Here is a 23,071-nt window from a genome sequence, read left to right on the forward strand (position 1 = left end):
GGCGGGCGGTCCCCACGACCATGGAAGGGTTCTCCAGGGAGGACTCAGGCCTGCGCCCTGCCTGGGCCCCTAAGAGTCTTGCTTTGGCTCAAACTGCCCCATCCTGCCCCGAGGTGTCAAACTTGGACCCACCTGCCTCCACTCTCTAATATCTGCCCTAAACTACTCGAGAAGGGACTGTGACCAGTGCGACTTCGGTCCCCAGCGCTCCAAGCCCCCTCCCAATAAACGCATCCAAGGTCTTGGGTCCTTGTGTCCGCAAATGACATTCACCTGCGCCGAACCCGGACCCAGTTGAGCAAGATCAGGCCCCAGGGAAGGAGCCTGGGGAAGCATCTGGAGCCATGGTGCCCAAGGCTGGGGAATATCCCGGGGGCTCTCACATGGTCCAGGTGCCCTCTCTCGCCCGTGGAGTGCCCACGCCATTCCTTAACCACCGCAGGACACCTGCATCCCGAGATAAGCGGCCCTGTGCCTCCAAGGGGCTCGGACACATGGGGCGGGGGTGACAGTATACGGCCTACGTGGAGGCAAACCCGCAGACACCACCGTCCAGTCACCACCACCCCGAAGATCCCCCTGTTCTTCCATCCGTAAAGGGATCCCCCTTTACGGATGGAAGAACAGGGGGGAGGCCCCCAGGAGATGGCTTTTGTCCGAGCCGGGGCTGGCCAGTTTCGGGCACCCAGGCCCCTCCACCACAAGCCTCCCTCGGGGCAACATGCCCCACCCTTGAGTAACCAGGCCAGGTTCCCAGGTTCCCTGGGCACGTGACCCGGGAAACGGAAGCCCTTCCTGCCCCCAGATGACCTCACATTTTCCCCTGGCCACACTTCCCAGCAGTTCTCCCGCCCCCGCATAGGCAGAGTGCCCAGGGAGGACCTGGGGACCTGGTGCCAGGGCTGGGCCCAGCCACGGTTATACGCCAGGGGAAGAGGGCCAGGGCGGACGGTCCCCACGACCATGGGAGGGTTCTTCAGGGGGGACTCAGGCCTGCGCCCCGCCTGGGCCCCTAAGAGTCTTGCTTTGGCTCAAACTGCCCCACCCTGCCCCGAGGTGTCAAACTTGGACCCACCTGCCTCCACTCTCTAATATCTGCCCTAAACTACTCGAGAAGGGACTGTGACCAGTGCGACTTTGGTCCCCCAGCGCTCCAAGCCCCCTCACAATAAACGCATCCAAGGTCTCGGGTCCTTGGTGTCCGCAAATGACATTCACCTGCGGTGAACCCGGGCCCAGTTGAGCAAGATCAGGCCCCAGGGCAGGAGCCTGGGGAAGCATCTGGAGCCATGGTGCCCACGGCTGGGGAATTTCCCGGGGGCTCTCTCGTGGTCCAGGTGCCTCTCTCGCCCGTGGAGTGCCCACGCCATTCCTTAACCACCGCAGGACACCTGCATCCCGAGATAAGCGGCCCTGTGCCTCCAAGGGGCTCGGACACATGGGGCGGGGGTGCCAGTATACGGCCTACATGGAGGCAAACCCGCAGACACCACCGTCCAGTCACCACCACCCCGAAGATCCCCCTGTTCTTCCATCCGTAAAGGGATCCCCCTTTACCGATGGAAGAACAGGGGGGAGGCCTCCAGGAGATGGCTTTTGTCCGAGCCGGGGCTGGCCAGTTTCGGGCCCAGACTCGGAACCCCGCATGCGCACCCAGGCCCCTCCACCACAAGCCTCCCTCGGGGCAACATGCCCCACCCTTGAGTAACCAGGCCAGGTTCCCAGGTTCCCTGGGCACGTGACCCGGGAAACGGAAGCCCTTCCTGCCCCCAGAGGACCTCACATTTTCCCCTGGCCACACTTCCCAGCAGTTCTCCCGCCCCCGCATAGGCAGAGTGCCCAGGGAGGACCTGGGGACCTGGGGCCAGGGCTGGGCCCAGCCACGGTTATACGCCAGGTGAAGAGGGCCAGGGCGGGCGGTCCCCACGACCATGGGAGGGTTCTCCAGGGAGGACGCAGGCCTGCGCCCCGCCTGGGCCCCTAAGAGTCTTGCTTTGGCTAAAACTGCCCCACCCTGCCCCGAGGTGTCAAACTTGGACCCACCTGCCTCCACTCTCTAATATCTGGCCTAAACTACTCGAGAAGGGACTGTGACCAGTGCGACTTCGGTCCCCCAGCGCTCCAAGCCCCCTCCCAATAAACGCATCCAAGGTCTCGGGTCCTTGGTGTCCGAAAATGACATTCACCTGCGGCGAACCCGAGCCCAGTTGAGCAATATCAGGCCCCAGGGCAGGAGCCTGGGGAAGCTTCTGGAGCCAAGGTGCCCAGGGCTGGGGAATTTCCCGGGGGCTCTCTCGTGGTCCAGGTGCCCTCTCTCGCCCGTGGAGAGCCCACGCCATTCCTTAACCACCGCAGGACACCTGCATCCCGAGATAAGCGGCGCTGTGCCTCCAAGGGGCTCGGACACATGGGGCGGGGGTGCCAGTATACGGCCTTCGTGGAGGCAAACCCGCAGACACCACCGTCCAGTCACCACCACCCCGAAGATCCCCCTGTTCTTCCATCCGTAAAGGGATCCCCCTTTACGGATGGAAGAACAGGGCGGAGGCCCCCAGGAGATGGCTTTTGTCCGAGCCGGGGCTGGCCAGTTTCGGGCCCAGACTCGGAACCCCGCATGCGCACCCAGGCCCCTCCACCACAAGCCTCCCTCGGTGCAACATGCCCACCCTTGAGTAACCAGGCCAGGTTGCCAGGTTCCCTGGGCACGTGACCCGGGAAACGGAAGCCCTTCCTGCCCCCAGAGGACCTCACATTTTCCCCTGGCCACACTTCCCAGCAGTTCTCCCGCCCCCGCATCGGCAGAGTGCCCAGGGAGGACCTGGGGACCTGGGGCCTGGGCTGGGCCCAGCCAGGGTTATGCGCCAGGTGAAGAGGGCCGGAGCGGGCGGTCCCCACGACCATGGAAGGGTTCTCCAGGGAGGACTCAGGCCTGCGCCCAGCCTGGGCCCCTAAGAGTCTTGCTTTGGCTAAAACTGCCCCACCCTGCCCCGAGGTGTCAAACTTGGACCCACCTGCCTCCACTCTCTAATATCTGCCCTAAACTACTAGAGAAGGGACTGTGACCAGTGCGACTTCGGTCCCCCAGCGCTCCAAGCCCACTCCCAATAAACGCATCCAAGGTCTCGGGTCCTTGGTGTCCGCAAATGACATTCACCTGCGGCGAACCCGGGCCCACTTGAGCAACATCAGGCCCCTGGGCTGGAGCCTGGGGAAGCATCTGGAGCCACGGTGCCCAGGGCTGGGGAGTTTCCCGGGGGCTCTCTCGTGGTCCAGGTGCCCTCTCTCGCCCGTGGAGTGCCCACGCCATTCCTTAACCACCGCAGGACACCTGCATCCCGAGATAAGCGTCCCTGTGCCTCCTATGGGCTCGGACACATGGGGCGGGGGTGCCAGTATACGGCCTACGTGGAGGCAAACCCGCAGACACCACCGTCCAGTCACCACCACCCCGAAGATCCCCCTGTTCTTCCATCCGTAAAGGGATCCCCCTTTACGGATGGAAGAACAGGGGGGAGGCCCCCAGGAGATGGCTTTTGTCCGAGCCGGGGCTGGCCAGTTTCGGGCCCAGACTCGAAACCCCGCATGCGCACCCAGGCCCCTCTACCACAAGCCTCCCTCGGGGCAACATGCCCCACCCTTGAGTAACCAGGCCAGGTTCCCATGTTCCCTGGGCACGTGACCCGGGAAACGGAAGCCCTTCCTGCCCCCAGAGGACCTCACATTTTCCCCTGGCCACACTTCCCAGCAGTTCTCTCGCCACCGCATAGGGAGAGTGCCCAGGGAGGACCTGGGGACCTGGGGCCAGGGCTGGGCCCAGCCACGGTTATACGCCAGGTGAAGAGGGCCAGGGCGGGCGGTCCCCACGACCAAGGGAGGGTTTTCCAGGGGGGACTCAGGCCTGCGCCCCCCCTGGGCCCCTAAGAGTCTTGCTTTGGCTCAAACTGCCCCACCCTGCCCCGAGGTGTCAAACTTGGACCCACCTGCCTCCACTCTCTAATATCTGCCCTAAACTACTCGAGAAGGGACTGTGACCAGTGAGACTTCGGTCCCCCAGCGCTCCAAGCCCCCTCCCAATAAACGCATCCAAGGTCTCGGGTCCTTGTGTCTGCAAATGACATTCACCTGCGGCGAACCCGGGCCCAGTTGAGCAAGATCAGGCCCCAGGGCAGGAGCCTGGGGAAGCATCTGGAGCCAAGGTGCCCAGGGCTGGGGAATTTCCTGGGGGCTCTCTCGTGGTCCAGGTGCCCTCTCTCGCCCGTGGAGTGCCCACGCCATTCCTTAACCACCGCAGGACACCTGCATCCCGAGATAAGCGGCCCTGTGCCTCCAAGGGGCTCGGACACATGGGGCGGGGGTGCCAGTATACGGCCTACGTGGAGGCAAACCCGCAGACACCACCGTCCAGTCACCACCACCCCGAAGATCCCCCTGTTCTTCCATCCGTAAAGGGATCCCCCTTTACCGATGGAAGAACAGGGGGGAGGCCCCCAGGAGATGGCTTTTGTCCGAGCCGGGGCTGGCCAGTTTCGGGCCCAGACTCGGAACCCCGCATGCGCACCCAGGCCCCTCCACCACAAGCCTCCCTCGGGGCAACATGCCCCACCCTTGAGTAACCAGGCCAGGTTCCCAGGTTCCCTGGGCACGTGACCCGGGAAACGGAAGCCCTTCCTGCCCGCAGAAGACCTCACATTTTCCCCTGGCCACACTTCCCAGCAGTTTCCCGCCCCGGCATAGGCACAGTGCCCAGGGAGGACCTGGGGACCTGGGGCCAGGGCTGGGCCCAGCCACGGTTATGCGCCAGGTGAAGAGGGCCAGGGCGGGCGGTCCCCACGACCATGGAAGGGTTCTCCAGGGGGGACTCAGGCCTGCGCACCGCCTGGGCCCCTAAGAGTGTTGCTTTGGCTCAAACTGCCCCACCCTGCCCCGAGGTGTCAAACTTGGACCCACCTGCCTCCACTCTCTAATATCTGCCCTAAACTACTAGAGAAGGGACTGTGACCAGTGCGACTTCGGTCCCCCAGCGCTCCAAGCCCACTCCCAATAAACGCATCCAAGGTCTCGGGTCCTTGGTGTCCGCAAATGACATTCACCTGCGGCGAACCCGGGCCCACTTGAGCAACATCAGGCCCCTGGGCTGGAGCCTCGGGAAGCATCTGGAGCCATGGTGCCCAGGGCTGGGGAATTTCCCGGGGGCTCTCTCGTGGTCCAGGTGCCCTCTCTCGCCCGTGGAGTGCCCACGACATTCCTTAACCACCGCAGGACACCTGCATCCCGAGATAAGCGTCCCTGTGCCTCCTATGGGCTCGGACACATGGGGCGGGGGTGCCAGTATACGGCCCACGTGGAGGCAAACCCGCAGACACCACCGTCCAGTCACCACCACCCCGAAGATCCCCCTGTTCTTCCATCCGTAAAGGGATCCCCCTTTACGGATGGAAGAACAGGGGGGAGGCCCCCAGGAGATGGCTTTTGTCCGAGCCGGAGCTGGCCAGTTTCGGGCCCAGACTCGGAAACCCGCATGCGCACCCAGACCCCTCCACCACAAGCCTCCCTCGATGCAACATGCCCCACCCTTGAATAACCAGGCCAGGTTCCCAGGTTCCCTGGGCACGTGACCCGGGATACGGAAGCCCTTCCTGCCCCCAGAGGACCTCACATTTTCCCCTGACCACACTTCCCAGCAGTTCTCCCGCCCCCGCATAGGCAGAGTGCCCAGGGAGGACCTGCGGACCTGGGGCCAGGGCGGGGCCCAGCCAGGGTTATGCGCCAGGTGAAGAGGGCCAGGGCGGGCGGTCCCCACGACTATGGAAGGGTTCTCCAGGGGGGACTCAGGCCTGCGCCCCGCCTGGGCCCCTAAGAGTCCTGCTTTGGCTCAAACTGCCCCACCCTGCCCCGAGGTGTCAAACTTGGACCCACCTGCCTCCACTCTCTAATATCTGCCCTGAACTACTCGAGAAGGGACTGTGACCAGTGCAACTTCTGTCCCCCACCGCTCCAAGCCCCCTCCCAATAAACGCATCCAAGGTCTCGGGTCCTTGGTGTCCGCAAATGACATTCACCTGCGGCGAACCCGGGCCCAGGTGAGCAAGATCAGGCCCCAGGGCAGGAGCCTGGGGAAGCATCTGGAGCCATGGTGCCCAGGGCTGGGGAATTTCCCGAGGACTCTCTCGTGGTCCAGGTGCCCTCTCTCACCCGTGGAGTGCCCACGCCATTCCTTAACCACCGCAGGACACCTGCATCCCGAGATAAGCGTCCCTGTGCCTCCTATGGGCTCGGACACATGGGGCGGGGGTGCCAGTATACGGCCTACGTGGAGGCAAACCCTCAGACACCACCGTCCAGTCACCACCACCCCGAAGATCCCCCTGTTCTTCCATCCGTAAAGGGATCCCCCTTTACGGATGGAAGAACAGGGCGGAGGCCCCCAGGAGATGGCTTTTGTCCGAGCCGGGGCTGGCCAGTTTCGGGCCCAGACTCGGAACCCCGCATGCGCACCCAGGCCCCTCCACCACAAGCCTCCCTTGGTGCAACATGCCCACCCTTGAGTAACCAGGCCAGGTTGCCAGGTTCCCTGGGCACGTGACCCGGGAAACGGAAGCCCTTCCTGCCCCCAGAGGACCTCACATTTTCCCCTGGCCACACTTCCCAGCAGTTCTCCCGCCCCCACATCGGCAGAGTGCCCAGGGAGGACCTGGGGACCTGGGGCCTGGGCTGGGCCCAGCCAGGGTTATGCGCCAGGTGAAGAGGGCCGGAGCGGGCGGTCCCCACGACCATGGAAGGGTTCTCCAGGGAGGACTCAGGCCTGCGCCCCGCCTGGGCCCCTAAGAGTCTTGCTTTGGCTAAAACTGCCCCACCCTGCCCCGAGGTGTCAAACTTGGACCCACCTGCCTCCACTCTCTAATATCTGGCCTAAACTACTCGAGAAGGGACTGTGACCAGTGCGACTTCGGTCCCCCAGCGCTCCAAGCCCCCTCCCAATAAACGCATCCAAGGTCTCGGGTCCTTGGTGTCCGAAAATGACATTCACCTGCGGCGAACCCGAGCCCAGTTGAGCAATATCAGGCCCCAGGGCAGGAGCCTGGGGAAGCTTCTGGAGCCAAGGTGCCCAGGGCTGGGGAATTTCCCGGGGGCTCTCTCGTGGTCCAGGTGCCCTCTCTCGCCCGTGGAGTGCCCACGCCATTTCTTAACCACCGCAGGACACCTGCATCCCGAGATAAGCGGCGCTGTGCCTCCAAGGGGCTCGGACACATGGGGCGGGTGTGACAGTATACGGCCTACGTGGAGGCAAACCCGCAGACACCACCGTCCAGTCACCACCACCCCGAAGATCCCCCTGTTCTTCCATCCGTAAAGGGATCCCCCTTTACGGATGGAAGAACAGGGGGGAGGCCCCCAGGAGATGGCTTTTGTCCGAGCCGGGGCTGGCCAGTTTCGGGCCCAGACTCGGAACCCCGCATGCGCACCCAGGCCCCTCCACCACAAGCCTCCCTCGGGGCAACATGCCCCACCCTTGAGTAACCAGGCTAGGTTCCCAGGTTCCCTGGGCAGGTGACCCGGGAAACGGAAGCCCTTCCTGCCCACAGAGGACCTCACATTTTCCCCTGGCCACACTTCCCAGCAGTTTCCCGCCCCGGCATAGGCAGAGTGCCCAGGGAGGACCTGGGGACCTGGGGCCAGGGCTCGGCCCAGCCCCGGTTATGCGCCAGGTGAAGAGGGCCAGGGCGGGCGGTCCCCACGACCATGGAAGGGTTCTCCAGGGGGGACTCAGGCCTGCGCCCCGCCTGGGCCCCTAAGAGTCTTGCTTTGGCTCAAACTGCCCCACCCTGCCCCGAGGTGTCAAACTTGGACCCACCTGCCTCCACTCTCTAATATCTGCCCTAAACTACTCGAGAAGGGACTGTGACCAGTGCGACTTCGGTCCCCCAGCGCTCCAAGCCCCCCCCAATAAACGCATCCAAGGTCTCGGATCCTTGGTGTCCGCAAATGACATTCACCTGCGGCGAACCCGGGCCCAGTTGAGCAACATCAGGCCCCAGGGCAAGAGCCTGGGGAAGCATCTGGAGCCATGGTGCCCAGGTCTGGGGAATTTCCCGGGGGCTCTCTCGTGGTCCAGGTGCCCTCTCTCGCCCGTGGAGAGCCCACGCCATTCCTTAACCACCGCAGGACACCTGCATCCTGAGATAAGCGGCGCTGTGCCTCCAAGGGGCTCGGACACATGGGGCGGGGGTGACAGTATACGGCCTACGTGGAGGCAAACCCGCAGACACCACCGTCCAGTCACCACCACCCCGAAGATCCCCCTGTTCTTCCATCCGTAAAGGGATCCCCCTTTACGGATGGAAGAACAGGGGGGAGGCCCCCAGGAGATGGCTTTTGTCCCAGCCGGGGCTGGCCAGTTTCGGGCCCAGACTCGGAACCCCGCATGCGCACACAGGCCCCTCCACCACAAGCCTCCCTCCGGGCAACATGCCCCACCCTTGAGTAACCAGGCCAGGTTCCCAGATTCCCTGGGCAGGTGACCCGGGAAACGGAAGCCCTTCCTGCCCGCAGGAGACCTCACATTTTCCCCTGGCTACACTTCCCAGCAGTTCTCCCGCCCCAGCAACCGCAGAGTGCCCAGGGAGGACATGGGGACCTGGGGCCAGGGCTGGGCCCAGCCACGGTTATGCGCCAGGTGAAGAGGGCCAGGGCGGGCGGTCCCCACGACCATGGAAGGGTTCTCCAGGGAGGACTCAGGCCTGCGCCCCCGCTGGGCCCCTAAGAGTCTTGCTTTGGCTCAAATTGCCCCACCCTGCCCCTAGGTGTCAAACTTGGACCCTCCTGCCTCCACTCTCTAATATCTGCCCTAAACTACTCGAGAAGGGACTGTGACCAGTGCGACTTCGGTCCCCCAGCGCTCCAAGCCCCCTAACAATAAACGCATCCAAGGTCTCGGGTCCTTGTGTCCGCAAATGACATTCACCTGTGGCGAACCCGGGCCCAGTTGAGCAAGATCAGGCCCCAGGGCAGGAGCCTGGGGAAGCATCTGGAGCCATGGTGCCCAGGGCTGGGGAATTTCCCGGGGGCTCTCTCGTGGTCCAGGTGCCCTCTCTCGCCCGTGGAGTGCCCACGCCATTCCTTAACCACCGCAGGACACCTGCATCCCGAGATAAGCGGACCTGTGCCTCCAAGGGGCTCGGACACATGGGGCGGGGGTGCCAGTATACGGCCTACGTGGAGGCAAACCCGCAGACACCACCGTCCAGTCACCACCACCCCGAAGATCCCCCTGTTCTTCCATCCGTAAAGGGATCCCCCTTTACCGATGGAAGAACAGGGGGGAGGCCCCCAGGAGATGGCTTTTGTCCGAGCCGGGGCTGGCCAGTTTCGGGCCCAGACTCGGAACCCCGCATGCGCACCCAGGCCCCTCCACCACAAGCCTCCCTCGGGGCAACATGCCCCACCCTTGAGTAACCAGGCCAGGTTCCCAGGTTCCCTGGGCACGTGACCCGGGAAACGGAAGCCCTTCCTGCCCCCAGAGGACCTCACATTTTCCCCTGGCCACACTTCCCAGCAGTTCTCCCGCCCCCGCGTAGGCAGAGTGCCCAGGGAGAACCTGGGGACCTGAGGCCAGGGCTGGGCCCAGCCACGGTTATACGCCAGGTGAAGAGGGCCAGGGCGGGCGGTCCCCACGACCATGGGAGGGTTCTCCAGGGGGGACTCAGGCCTGCGCCCCGCCTGGGCACCTAAGAGTCTTGCTTTGGCTCAAACTGCCCCACCCTGCCCCGAGGTGTCAAACTTGGACCCACCTGCCTCCACTCTCTAATATCTGCCCTAAACTACTCGAGAAGGGACTGTGACCAGTGCGACTTCGGTCCCCCAGCGCTCCAAGCCCCCTCCCAATAAACGCATCCAAGGTCTTGGGTCCTTGTGTCCGCAAATGACATTCACCTGCGCCGAACCGGGACCCAGTTGAGCAAGATCAGGCCCCAGGGAAGGAGCCTGGGGAAGCATCTGGAGCCATGGTGCCCAGGGCTGGGGAATTTCCCGGGGGCTCTCACGTGGTCCAGGTGCCCTCTCTCGCCCGTGGAGTGCCCACGCCATTCCTTAACCACCGCAGGACACCTGCATCCCGAGATAAGCGGCCCTGTGCCTCCAAGGGGCTCGGACACATGGGGCGGGGGTGCCAGTATACGGCCTACGTGGAGGCAAACCCTCAGACACCACCGTCCAGTCACCACCACCCCGACGATCCCCCTGTTCTTCCATCCGTAAAGGGATCCCCCTTTACGGATGGAAGAAGAGGGTGGAGGCCCCCAGGAGATGGCTTTTGTCCGAGCCGGGGCTGGCCAGTTTCGGGCCCAGACTCGGAACCCCGCATGCGCACCCAGGCCCCTCCACCACAAGCCTCCCTCGGGGCAACATGCCCCACCCTTGAGTAACCAGGCCAGGTTCCCATGTTCCCTGGGCAGGTGACCCAGGAAACGGAAGCCCTTCCTGCCCGCAGAGGACCTCACATTTTCCCCTGGCCACACTTCCCAGCAGTTTCCCGCCCCGGCATAGGCAGAGTGCCCAGGGAGGACCTGGGGACCTGGGGCCAGGGCTGGGCCCAGCCACGGTTATGCGCCAGGTGAAGAGGGCCAGGGCGGGCGGTCCCCACGACCAAGGGAGGGTTTTCCAGGGGGGACTCAGGCCTGCGCCCCGCCTGGGCCCCTAAGAGTCTTGCTTTGGCTCAAACTGCCCCACCCTGCCCCGAGGTGTCAAACTTGGACCCTCCTGCCTCCACTCTCTAATATCTGCCCTAAACTACTCGAGAAGGGACTGTGACCAGTGCGACTTCGGTCCCCCAGCGCTCCAAGCCCCCTAACAATAAACGCATCCAAGGTCTCGGGTCCTTGTGTCCGCAAATGACATTCACCTGTGGCGAACCCGGGCCCAGTTGAGCAAGATCAGGCCCCAGGGCAGGAGCCTGGGGAAGCATCTGGAGCCATGGTGCCCAGGGCTGGGGAATTTCCCGGGGGCTCTCTCGTGGTCCAGGTGCCCTCTCTCGCCCGTGGAGTGCCCACGCCATTCCTTAACCACCGCAGGACACCTGCATCCCGAGATAAGCGGACCTGTGCCTCCAAGGGGCTCGGACACATGGGGCGGGGGTGCCAGTATACGGCCTACGTGGAGGCAAACCCGCAGACACCACCGTCCAGTCACCACCACCCCGAAGATCCCCCTGTTCTTCCATCCGTAAAGGGATCCCCCTTTACCGATGGAAGAACAGGGGGGAGGCCCCCAGGAGATGGCTTTTGTCCGAGCCGGGGCTGGCCAGTTTAGGGCCCAGACTCGGAACCCCGCATGCGCACCCAGGCCCCTCCACCACAAGCCTCCCTCGGGGCAACATGCCCCACCCTTGAGTAACCAGGCCAGGTTCCCAGGTTCCCTGGGCACGTGACCCGGGAAACGGAAGCCCTTCCTGCCCCCAGAGGACCTCACATTTTCCCCTGGCCACACTTCCCAGCAGTTCTCCCGCCCCCGCATAGGCAGAGTGCCCAGGGAGGACCTGGGGACCTGGGGCCAGGGCTGGGCCCAGCCACGGTTATACGCCAGGTGAAGAGGGCCAGGGCGGGCGGTCCCCACGACCAAGGGAGGGTTTTCCAGGGGGGACTCAGGCCTGCGCCCCGCCTGGGCCCCTAAGAGTGTTGCTTTGGCTCAAACTGCCCCACACTGCCCCGAGGTGTCAAACTTGGACCCACCTGCCTCCACTCTCTAATATCTGCCCTAAACTACTAGAGAAGGGACTGTGACCAGTGCGACTTCGGTCCCCCAGCGCTCCAAGCCCACTCCCAATAAACGCATCCAAGGTCTCGGGTCCTTGGTGTCCGCAAATGACATTCACCTGCGGCGAACCCGGGCCCACTTGAGCAACATCAGGCCCCTGGGCTGGAGCCTGGGGAAGCATCTGGAGCCATGGTGCCCAGGGCTGGGGAATTTCCCGGGGGCTCTCTCGTGGTCCAGGTGCCCTCTCTCGCCCGTGGAGTGCCCACGCCATTCCTTAACCACCGCAGGACACCTGCATCCCGAGATAAGCGTCCCTGTGCCTCCTATGGGCTCGGACACATGGGGCGGGGGTGCCAGTATACGGCCTACGTGGAGGCAAACCCGCAGACACCACCGTCCAGTCACCACCACCCCGAAGATCCCCCTGTTCTTCCATCCGTAAAGGGATCCCCCTTTACGGATGGAAGAACAGGGGGGAGGCCCCCAGGAGATGGCTTTTGTCCGAGCCGGAGCTGGCCAGTTTCGGGCCCAGACTCGGAAACCCGCATGCGCACCCAGGCCCCTCCACCACAAGCCTCCCTCGATGCAACATGCCCCACCCTTGAGTAACCAGGCCAGGTTCCCAGGTTCCCTGGGCACGTGACCCGGGATACGGAAGCCCTTCCTGCCCCCAGAGGACCTCACATTTTCCCCTGACCACACTTCCCAGCAGTTCTCCCGCCCCCGCATAGGCAGAGTGCCCAGGGAGAACCTGCGGACCTGGGGCCATGGCGGGGCCCAGCCAGCGTTATGCGCCAGGTGAAGAGGGCCAGGGCGGGCAGTCCCCACGACTATGGAAGGGTTCTCCAGGGGGGACTCAGGCCTGCGCCCCGCCTGGGCCCCTAAGAGTCTTGCTTTGGCTCAAACTGCCCCACCCTGCCCCGAGGTGTCAAACTTGGACCCACCTGCCTCCACTATCTAATATCTGCCCTGAACTACTCGAGAAGGGACTGTGACCAGTGCAACTTCTGTCCCCCACCGCTCCAAGCCCCCTCCCAATAAACGCATCCAAGGTCTCGGGTCCTTGTGTCTGCAAATGACATTCACCTGCGGCGAACCCGGGCCCAGTTGAGCAAGATCAGGCCCCAGGGCAGGAGCCTGGGGAAGCATCTGGAGCCATGGTGCCCAGGGCTGGGGAATTTCCTGGGGGCTCTCTCGTGGTCCAGGTGCCCTCTCTCGCCCGTGGAGTGCCCACGCCATTCCTTAACCACCGCAGGACACCTGCATCCCGAGATAAGCGGCCCTGTGCCTCCAAGGGGCTCGGACACATGGGGCGGGGGTGCCAGTATACGGCCTACGTGGAGGCAAACCCGCAGACACCACCGTCCAGTCACCACCACCCCGAAGATCCCCCTGTTCTTCCATCCGTAAAGGGATCCCCCTTTACGGATGGAAGAACAGGGGGGAGGCCCCCAGGAGATGGCTTTTGTCCGAGCCGGGGCTGGCCAGTTTCGGGCCCAGACTCGGAACCCCGCATGCGCACACAGGCCCCTCCACCACAAGCCTCCCTCGGGGCAACATGCCCCACCCTTGAGTAACCAGGCCAGGTCCCAGGTTCCCTGGGCAGGTGACCCGGGAAACGGAAGACCTTCCTGCCCGCAGGAGACCTCACATTTTCCCCTGGCCACACTTCCCAGCAGTTCTCCCGCCCCAGCAACCGCAGAGTGCCCAGGGAGGACATGGGGACCTGGGGCCAGGGCTGGGCCCAGCCACGGTTATGCGCCAGGTGAAGAGGGCAGGGCGGTCGGTCCCCACGACCATGGAAGGGTTCTCCAGGGAGGACTCAGGCCTGCGCCCCGCCTGGGCCCCTAAGAGTCTTGCTTTGGCTCAAACTGCCCCACCCTGCCTCTAGGTGTCAAACTTGGACCCTCCTGCCTCCACTCTCTAATATCTGCCCTAAACTACTCGAGAAGGGACTGTGACCAGTGCGACTTCGGTCCCCCAGCGCTCCAAGCCCCCTAACAATAAACGCATCCAAGGTCTCGGGTCCTTGTGTCCGCAAATGACATTCACCTGTGGCGAACCCGGGCCCAGTTGAGCAAGATCAGGCCCCAGGGCAGGAGCCTGGGGAAGCATCTGGAGCCATGGTGCCCAGGGCTGGGGAATTTCCCGGGGGCTCTCTCGTGGTCCAGGTGCCCTCTCTCGCCCGTGGAGTGCCCACGCCATTCCTTAACCACCGCAGGACACCTGCATCCCGAGATAAGCGGACCTGTGCCTCCAAGGGGCTCGGACACATGGGGCGGGGGTGCCAGTATATGGCCTACGTGGAGGCAAACCCGCAGACACCACCGTCCAGTCACCACCACCCCGAAGATCCCCCTGTTCTTCCATCCGTAAAGGGATCCCCCTTTACCGATGGAAGAACAGGGGGGAGGCCCCCAGGAGATGGCTTTTGTCCGAGCCGGGGCTGGCCAGTTTAGGGCCCAGACTCGGAACCCCGCATGCGCACCCAGGCCCCTCCACCACAAGCCTCCCTCGGGGCAACATGCCCCACCCTTGAGTAACCAGGCCAGGTTCCCAGGTTCCCTGGGCACGTGACCCGGGAAACGGAAGCCCTTCCTGCCCCCAGAGGACCTCACATTTTCCCCTGGCCACACTTCCCAGCAGTTCTCCCGCCCCCGCATAGGCAGAGTGCCCAGGGAGGACCTGGGGACCTGGGGCCAGGGCTGGGCCCAGCCACGGTTATACGCCAGGTGAAGAGGGCCAGGGCGGGCGGTCCCCACGACCATGGGAGGGTTCTCCAGGGGGGACTCAGGCTTGCGCCCGGCCTGGGCACCTAAGAGTCTTGCTTTGGCTCAAACTGCCCCACCCTGCCCCGAGGTGTCAAACTTGGACCCACCTGCCTCCACTCTCTAATATCTGCCCTAAACTACTCGAGAAAGGACTGTGACCAGTGCGACTTCGGTCCCCCAAGGCTCCAAGCCCCCTCCCAATAAACGCATCCAAGGTCTTGGGTCCTTGTGTCCGCAAATGACATTCACCTGCGCCGAACCCGGACCCAGTTGAGCAAGATCAGGCCCCAGGGAAGGAGCCTGGGGAAGCATCTGGAGCCATGGTGCCCAGGGCTGGGGAATTTCCCGGGGGCTCTCACGTGGTCCAGGTGCCCTCTCTCGCCCGTGGAGTGCCCACGCCATTCCTCAAACACCACAGGACACATGCATCCCGAGATAAGCGGCCCTGTGCCTCCAAGGGGCTCGGACACATGGGGCGGGGGTGCCAGTATACGGCCTACGTGGAGGCAAACCCTCAGACACCACCGTCCAGTCACCACCACCCCGAAGATCCCCCTGTTCTTCCATCCGTAAAGGGATCCCCCTTTACGGATGGAAGAACAGGGGGGAGGCCCCCAGGAGATGGCTTTTGTCCGAGCCGGGGCTGGCCAGTTTCGGGCCCAGACTCGAAACCCCGCATGCGCACCCAGGCCCCTCCACCACAAGCCTCCCTCGATGCAACATGCCCCACCCTTGAGTAACCAGGCCAGGTTCCCATGTTCCCTGGGCACGTGACCCGGGAAACGGAAGCCCTTCCTGCCCCCAGAGGACCTCACATTTTCCCCTGGCCACACTTCCCAGCAGTTCTCTCGCCACCGCATAGGCAGAGTGGCCAGGGAGGACCTGGGGACCTGGGGCCAGGGCTGGGCCCAGCCACGGTTATACGCCAGGTGAAGAGGGCCAGGGCGGGCGGTCCCCACGACCAAGGGAGGGTTTTCCAGGGGGGACTCAGGCCTGCGCCCCGCCTGGGCCCCTAAGAGTCTTGCTTTGGCTCAAACTGCCCCACCCTGCCCCGAGGTGTCAAACTTGGACCCACCTGCCTCCACTCTCTAATATCTGCCCTAAACTACTCGAGAAGGGACTGTGACCAGTGGGACTTCGGTCCCCCAGCGCTCCAAGCCCCCTCCCAATAAACGCATCCAAGGTCTCGGGTCCTTGTGTCCGCAAATGACATTCACCTGCGGCGAACCCGGGCTCAGTTGAGCAAGATCAGGCCCCAGGGCAGGAGCCTGGGGAAGCATCTGGAGCCATGGTGCCCAGGGCTGGGGAATTTCCTGGGGGCTCTCTCGTGGTCCAGGTGCCCTCTCTCGCCCGTGGAGTGCCCACGCCATTCCTTAACCACCGCAGGACACCTGCATCCCGAGATAAGCGGCCCTGTGCCTCCAAGGGGCTCGGACACATGGGGCGGGGGTGCCAGTATACGGCCTACGTGGAGGCAAACCCGCAGACACCACCGTCCAGTCACCACCACCCCGAAGATCCCCCTGTTCTTCCATCCGTAAAGGGATCCCCCTTTACGGATGGAAGAACAGGGGGGAGGCCCCCAGGAGATGGCTTTTGTCCCAGCCGGGGCTGGCCAGTTTCGGGCCCAGACTCGGAACCCCGCATGCGCACACAGGCCCCTCCAACACAAGCCTCCCTCGGGGCAACATTCCCCACCCTTGAGTAACCAGGCCAGGTTCCCAGGTTCTCTGGGCAGGTGACCCGGGAAACGGAAGCCCTTCCTGCCCGCAGGAGACCTCACATTTTCCCCTGGCCACACTTCCCAGCAATTCTCCCGCCCCAGCAACCGCAGAGTGCCCAGGGAGGACATGGGGACCTGGGGCCAGGGCTGGGCCCAGCCACGGTTATGCGCCAGGTGAAGAGGGCCAGGGCGGGCGGTCCCCACGACCATGGAAGGGTTCTCCAGGGAGGACTCAGGCCTGCGCCCCGCCTGGGCCCCTAAGAGTCTTGCTTTGGCTCAAACTGCCCCACCCTGCCCCTAGGTGTCAAACTTGGACCCTCCTGCCTCCACTCTCTAATATCTGCCCTAAACTACTCGAGAAGGGACTGTGACCAGTGCGACTTCGGTCCCCCAGCGCTCCAAGCCCCCTAACAATAAACGCATCCAAGGTCTCGGGTCCTTGTGTCCGCAAATGACATTCACCTGTGGCGAACCCGGGCCCAGTTGAGCAATATCAGGCCCCAGGGCAGGAGCCTGGGGAAGCTTCTGGAGCCAAGGTGCCCAGGGCTGGGGAATTTCCCGGGGGCTCTCTCGTGGTCCAGGTGCCCTCTCTCGCCCGTGGAGTGCCCACGCCATTCCTTAACCACCGCAGGACACCTGCATCCCTAGATAAGCGGCCCTGTGCCTCCAAGGGGCTCGGACACATGGGGCGGGGGTGCCAGTGTAAGGCCTACGCGGAGGCAAACCCGCAGACACCACCGTCCAGTCACCACCACCCCGAAGATCCCCCTGTTTTTTCATCCGTAAAGGGATCCCCCTTTACGGATGGAAGAACAGGGTGGTGGCCCCCAGGAGATGGCTTTTGTCCGAGCCGGGGCTGGCCAGTTTCGGGCCCAGACTCGGAACCCCGCATGCGCACTCAGGCCCCTCCACCACAAGCCTCCCTCGGGGCAACATGCCCCACCCTTGAGTAACCAGGCCAGGTTCCCATTTTCCCTGGGCAGGTGACCCAGGAAACGGAAGCCCTTCCTGCCCACAGAGGACCTCACATTTTCCCCTGGCCACACTTCCCAGCAGTTTCCCGCCCCGGCATAGGCAGAGTGCCCAGGGAGGACCTGGGGACCTGGGGCCAGGGCTCGGCCCAGCCACGGTTATGCGCCAGGTGTAGAGGGCCAGGGCGGGCGGTCCCCACGACCATGGAAGGGTTCTCCAGGGGGGACTCAGGCCTGCGCCCCGCCTGGGCCCCTAAGAGTCTTGCTTTGGCTCAAACTCCCCCACCCTGCCCCGAGGTGTCAAACTTGGACCCACCTGCCTCCACTCTCTAATATCTGCCCTAAACTACTCGAGAAGGGACTGTGACCAGTGCGACTTCGGTCCCCCAGCGCTCCAAGCCCCCCCCAATAAACGCATCCAAGGTCTCGGATCCTTGGTGTCCGCAAATGACATTCACCTGCGGCGAACCCGGGCCCAGTTGAGCAACATCAGGCCCCAGGGCAAGAGCCTGGGGAAGCATCTGGAGCCATGGTGCCCAGGTCTGGGGAATTTCCCGGGGGCTCTCTCGTGGTCCAGGTGCCCTCTCTCGCCCGTGGAGTGCCCACGCCATTCCTTAACCACCGCAGGACACCTGCATCCCGAGATAAGCGTCCCTGTGCCTCCTATGGGCTCGGACACATGGGGCGGGGGTGCCAGTATACGGCCTACGTGGAGGCAAACCCGCAGACACCACCGTCCAGTCACCACCACCCCGAAGATCCCCCTGTTCTTCCATCCGTAAAGGGATCCCCCTTTACGGATGGAAGAACAGGGGGGAGGCCCCCAGGAGATGGCTTTTGTCCGAGCCGGAGCTGGCCAGTTTCGGGCCCAGACTCGGAAACCCGCATGCGCACCCAGACCCCTCCACCACAAGCCTCCCTCGATGCAACATGCCCCACCCTTGAATAACCAGGCCAGGTTCCCAGGTTCCCTGGGCACGTGACCCGGGATACGGAAGCCCTTCCTGCCCCCAGAGGACCTCACATTTTCCCCTGACCACACTTCCCAGCAGTTCTCCCGCCCCCGCATAGGCAGAGTGCCCAGGGAGGACCTGCGGACCTGGGGCCAGGGCGGGGCCCAGCCAGGGTTATGCGCCAGGTGAAGAGGGCCAGGGCGGGCGGTCCCCACGACTATGGAAGGGTTCTCCAGGGGGGACTCAGGCCTGCGCCCCGCCTGGGCCCCTAAGAGTCCTGCTTTGGCTCAAACTGCCCCACCCTGCCCCGAGGTGTCAAACTTGGACCCACCTGCCTCCACTCTCTAATATCTGCCCTGAACTACTCGAGAAGGGACTGTGACCAGTGCAACTTCTGTCCCCCACCGCTCCAAGCCCCCTCCCAATAAACGCATCCAAGGTCTCGGGTCCTTGGTGTCCGCAAATGACATTCACCTGCAGCGAACCCGGGCCCAGGTGAGCAAGATCAGGCCCCAGGGCAGGAGCCTGGGGAAGCATCTGGAGCCATGGTGCCCAGGGCTGGGGAATTTCCCGGGGACTCTCTCGTGGTCCAGGTGCCCTCTCTCACCCGTGGAGTGCCCACGCCATTCCTTAACCACCGCAGGACACCTGCATCCCGAGATAAGCGTCCCTGTGCCTCCTATGGGCTCGGACACATGGGACGGGGGTGCCAGTATACGACCTACGTGGAGGCAAACCCGCAGACACCACCGTCCAGTCACCACCACCCCGAAGATCCCCCTGTTCTTCCATCCGTAAAGGGATCCCCCTTTACGGATGGAAGAACAGGGCGGAGGCCCCCAGGAGATGGCTTTTGTCCGAGCCGGGGCTGGCCAGTTTCGGGCCCAGACTCGGAACCCCGCATGCGCACCCAGGCCCCTCCACCACAAGCCTCCCTCGGTGCAACATGCCCACCCTTGAGTAACCAGGCCAGGTTGCCAGGTTCCCTGGGCACGTGACCCGGGAAACGGAAGCCCTTCCTGCCCCCAGAGGACCTCACATTTTCCCCTGGCCACACTTCCCAGCAGTTCTCCCGCCCCCGCATCGGCAGAGTGCCCAGGGAGGACCTGGGGACCTGGGGCCTGGGCTGGGCCCAGCCAGGGTTATGCGCCAGGTGAAGAGGGCCGGAGCGGGCGGTCCCCACGACCATGGAAGGGTTCTCCAGGGAGGACTCAGGCCTGCGCCCCGCCTGGGCCCCTAAGAGTCTTGCTTTGGCTAAAACTGCCCCACCCTGCCCCAAGGTGTCAAACTTGGACCCACCTGCCTCCACTCTCTAATATCTGGCCTAAACTACTCGAGAAGGGACTGTGACCAGTGCGACTTCGGTCCCCCAGCGCTCCAAGCCCCCTAACAATAAACGCATCCAAGGTCTCGGGTGCTTGTGTCCGCAAATGACATTCACCTGTGGCGAACCCGGGCCCAGTTGAGCAAGATCAGGCCCCAGGGCAGGAGCCTGGGGAAGCATCTGGAGCCATCGTGCCCAGGGCTGGGGAATTTCCCGGGGGCTCTCTCGTGGTCCAGGTGCCCTCTCTCGCCCGTGGAGTGCCCACGCCATTCCTTAACCACCGCAGGACACCTGCATCCCGAGATAAGCGGCCCTGTGCCTCCAAGGGGCTCGGACACATGGGGCGGGGGTGCCAGTATACGGCCTACGTGGAGGCAAACCCTCAGACACCACCGTCCAGTCACCACCACCCCGAAGATCCCCCTGTTCTTCCATCCGTAAAGGGATCCCCCTTTACCGATGGAAGAACAGGGGGGAGGCCCCCAGGAGATGGCTTTTGTCCGAGCCGGGGCTGGCCAGTTTCGGGCCCAGACTCGGAACCCCGCATGCGCACCCAGGCCCCTCCACCACAAGCCTCCCTCGGGGCAACATGCCCCACCCTTGAGTAACCAGGCCAGGTTCCCATGTTCCCTGGGCAGGTGACCCAGGAAACGGAAGCCCTTCCTGCCCGCAGAGGACCTCACATTTTCCCCTGGCCACACTTTCCAGCAGTTTCCCGCCCCGGCATAGGCAGAGTGCCCAGGGAGGACCTGGGGACCTGGGGCCAGGGCTGGGCCCAGCCACGGTTATGCGCCAGGTGAAGAGGGCCAGGGCGGGCGGTCCCCACGACCATGGAAGGGTTCTCCAGGGGGGACTCAGGCCTGCGCCCCGCCTGGGCCCCTAAGAGTGTTGCTTTGGCTCAAACTGCCCCACCCTGCCCCGAGGTGTCAAACTTGGACCCACCTGCCTCCACTCTCTAATATCTGCCCTAAACTACTAGAGAAGGGACTGTGACCAGTGCGACTTTGGTCCCCCAGCGCTCCAAGCCCACTCCCAATAAACGCATCCAAGGTCTCGGGTCCTTGGTGTCCGCAAATGACATTCACCTGCGGCGAACCCGGGCCCACTTGAGCAACATCAGGCCCCTGGGCTGGAGCCTCGGGAAGCATCTGGAGCCATGGTGCCCAGGGCTGGGGAATTTCCCGGGGGCTCTCTCGTGGTCCAGGTGCCCTCTCTCGCCCGTGGAGTGCCCACGCCATTCCTTAACCACCGCAGGACACCTGCATCCCGAGATAAGCGTCCCTGTGCCTCCTATGGGCTCGGACACATGGGGCGGGGGTGCCAGTATACGGCCTACGTGGAGGCAAACCCGCAGACACCACCGTCCAGTCACCACCACCCCGAAGATCCCCCTGTTCTTCCATCCGTAAAGGGATCCCCCTTTACGGATGGAAGAACAGGGGGGAGGCCCCCAGGAGATGGCTTTTGTCCGAGCCGGAGCTGGCCAGTTTCGGGCCCAGACTCGGAAACCCGCATGCGCACCCAGACCCCTCCACCACAAGCCTCCCTCGATGCAACATGCCCCACCCTTGAATAACCAGGCCAGGTTCCCAGGTTCCCTGGGCACGTGACCCGGGATACGGAAGCCCTTCCTGCCCCCAGAGGACCTCACATTTTCCCCTGGCCACACTTCCCAGCAGTTCTCCCGCCCCCGCATCGGCAGAGTGCCCAGGGAGGACCTGGGGACCTGGGGCCTGGGCTGGGCCCAGCCAGGGTTATGCGCCAGGTGAAGAGGGCCGGAGCGGGCGGTCCCCACGACCATGGAAGGGTTCTCCAGGGAGGTCTCAGGCCTGCGCCCCGCCTGGGCCCCTAAGAGTCTTGCTTTGGCTAAAACTGCCCCACCCTGCCCCGAGGTGTCAAACTTGGACCCACCTGCCTCCACTCTCTAATATCTGGCCTAAACTACTCGAGAAGGGACTGTGACCAGTGCGACTTCGGTCCCCCAGCGCTCCAAGCCCCCTCCCTATAAACGCATCCAAGGTCTCGGGTCCTTGGTGTCCGAAAATGACATTCACCTGCGGCGAACCCGAGCCCAGTTGAGCAATATCAGGCCCCAGGGCAGGAGCCTGGGGAAGCTTCTGGAGCCAAGGTGCCCAGGGCTGGGGAATTTCCCGGGGGCTCTCTCGTGGTCCAGGTGCCATCTCTCGCCCGTGGAGTGCCCACGCCATTCCTTAACCACCGCAGGACACCTGCATCCCGAGATAAGCGGCGCTGTGCCTCCAAGGGGCTCAGACACATGGGGCGGGGGTGACAGTATACGGCCTACGTGGAGGCAAACCCGCAGACACCACCGTCCAGTCACCACCACCCCGAAGATCCCCCTGTTCTTCCATCCGTAAAGGGATCCCCCTTTACGGATGGAAGAACAGGGGGGAGGCCCCCAGGAGATGGCTTTTGTCCGAGCCGGGGCTGGCCAGTTTCGGGCCCAGACTCGGAACCCCGCATGCGCACCCAGGCCCCTCCACCACAAGCCTCCCTCGGGGCAACATGCCCCACCCTTGAGTAACCAGGCCAGGTTCCCAGGTTCCCTGGGCAGGTGACCCGGGAAACGGAAGCCCTTCCTGCCCGCAGGAGACCTCACATTTTCCCCTGGCCACACTTCCCAGCAGTTCTCCCGCCCCAGCAACCGCAGAGTGCCCAGGGAGGACATGGGGACCTGGGGCCAGGGCTGGGCCCAGCCACGGTTATGCGCCAGGTGAAGAGGGCCAGGGCGGGCGGTCCCCACGACCATGGAAGGGTTCTCCAGGGAGGACTCAGGCCTGCGCCCCGCCTGGGCCCCTAAGAGTCTTGCTTTGGCTCAAACTGCCCCATCCTGCCCCGAGGTGTCAAACTTGGACCCACCTGCCTCCACTCTCTAATATCTGCCCTAAACTACTCGAGAAGGGACTGTGACCAGTGCGACTTCGGTCCCCCAGCGCTCCAAGCCCCCTCCCAATAAACGCATCCAAGGTCTTGGGTCCTTGTGTCCGCAAATGACATTCACCTGCGCCGAACCCGGACCCAGTTGAGCAAGATCAGGCCCCAGGGAAGGAGCCTGGGGAAGCATCTGGAGCCATGGTGCCCAAGGCTGGGGAATATCCCGGGGGCTCTCACATGGTCCAGGTGCCCTCTCTCGCCCGTGGAGTGCCCACGCCATTCCTTAACCACCGCAGGACACCTGCATCCCGAGATAAGCGGCCCTGTGCCTCCAAGGGGCTCGGACACATGGGGCGGGGGTGCCAGTATACGGCCTACGTGGAGGCAAACCCGCAGACACCACCGTCCAGTCACCACCACCCCGAAGATCCCCCTGTTCTTCCATCCGTAAAGGGATCCCCCTTTACGGATGGAAGAACAGGGGGGAGGCCCCCAGGAGATGGCTTTTGTCCGAGCCGGGGCTGGCCAGTTTCGGGCCCAGACTCGGAACCCCGCATGCGCACCCAGGCCCCTCCACCACAAGCCTCCCTCGGGGCAACATGCCCCACCCTTGAGTAACCAGGCCAGGTTCCCAGGTTCCCTGGGCACGTGACCCGGGAAACGGAAGCCCTTCCTGCCCCCAGATG

Source organism: Desmodus rotundus, chromosome 1 (genome assembly GCF_022682495.2).
Source record: "Desmodus rotundus isolate HL8 chromosome 1, HLdesRot8A.1, whole genome shotgun sequence".
NCBI lineage: Eukaryota > Metazoa > Chordata > Mammalia > Chiroptera > Phyllostomidae > Desmodus > Desmodus rotundus.